General features: G+C 36.2%; 1 pseudogene; it reads left to right on the top strand.

The window, feature by feature from the left end:
* The first annotated feature begins 239 nt into the window (after window positions 1-239).
* Window positions 240-1,322, top strand: LOC120076758 (putative carbohydrate esterase At4g34215 pseudogene; annotated as a pseudogene).
* Window positions 1,323-1,531: the final 209 nt, after the last annotated feature.

Below are 1,531 nucleotides of genomic sequence, written 5' to 3' on the forward strand. Positions count from 1 at the left end.
GGGAGATGAAAATTATATAGAATAAAAATGCATTTGTTGAAGTGTTTGATTTGGAAATCTATATATAGATACATTCAACAAATCAAGGTGTGGTCCAAAACGATTTGAAACCGACAAACGCTCACAAACCTCGAATATATTAAGCTAAATACAGTAAAAACAGAATCACAATTAGAGTATAAAAGGTGAGGATGACTAATGAAGAAAGGTAGAGGCAAGGATCAGCCAACCAAGGCAAGAGTGCTTGTGTTTGTGCAAATAAACACAGGGAAAAAGTTACCACTCCTTTTAGAAAAAAAAAAGTTACTTCTTCCTTTTTTTTAAGAAACTTTTTTCTGTGTTTATTTGCTCAAATATAAGAGGTTAAAATGGCTTTGTTGAAACTATCAATCATGTTATGTGCAATGTTATTTGGCCCTTCCATCTCAGGGGCGGTTTCTCCAAAGAACATATTCATTCTTGTCGGTCAGAGCAATATGGCTGGTCGAGGTGGAGTTGGGAAAAATCAAACAGGAAACCTCGTGTGGGATGGATTGATCCCATCAGATTGTCAATCCACCCCATCCATTCTACGACTCAACGCTGCATGCCAGTGGGAGGAAGCACGAGAGCCTCTCCATTGGGATATTGACATCAACAAGACAAATGGAATTGGTCCAGGAATGGGATTTGCTCACCAACTCCTAACAAAGGCAGGGCCAAATGTAGGCATTGTGGGTTTAGTTCCTTGTGCTATAGGTGGGTCTATGATCAAACAATGGATGAAAAACCCTAGCAATCCTAATGCAACATATTACCAAAATTTAATTAAACGGATTGAAGCATCAGATAAAGAAGGTGGAGTTGTGCGTGGTCTTTTATGGTTCCAAGGGGAAAGCGATGCAGCTATGAACGACACTGCTATGAGTTACAAAGACAACCTAAAGACTTTCATTACTGACCTTCGCAATGACATAAAACCTAGATTTTTACCCGTCTTTATTGTTAAAATAGCCCTCTATGACTTTTTTATGAAGCATGATACTCATAATTTGTCGGCTGTTAGGGCAGCACAAGATGCAATTAGCCAAGAGGTGCCAGATGTATTTGCCATTGATTCTTGGAAATTGCCGATAAACTTCACAACATATGAAGGCTTTAACTTGGACCATGGCCATTTTAACACCACGGTTGAGATTATTCTAGGTAAATGGTTGGCAGATACCTACCTCTCCCACTATAGCCAATTGCTCTGATCCTATCTTATTTATCCTTTGATTGATATTATTTACCAATCTATAATATTATCTTAATTGAATCGTATTTTTACAATATTCATTAAATATTATTTTTATTCAATCTTCACACGATTCATATTCTACCTCATTTCAATATTTTAGATGATCACGTACACTATTATTATCATAAATAAAAAAGGCAACATATAACCATGTTTAACCCCGACCATTTAGTACACTTCGTGCATGTTTGAGAATAATTCTTAAATAGTTCAAATCACTTTTGTCTTATTCAAAATTTCTCTAAAATAGTT

This window comes from Benincasa hispida, chromosome 4 (assembly GCF_027475165.1).
Source record: "Benincasa hispida cultivar pf3 chromosome 4, pf3_genome.v1.1, whole genome shotgun sequence".
Taxonomy (NCBI): Eukaryota; Viridiplantae; Streptophyta; class Magnoliopsida; order Cucurbitales; family Cucurbitaceae; genus Benincasa; species Benincasa hispida.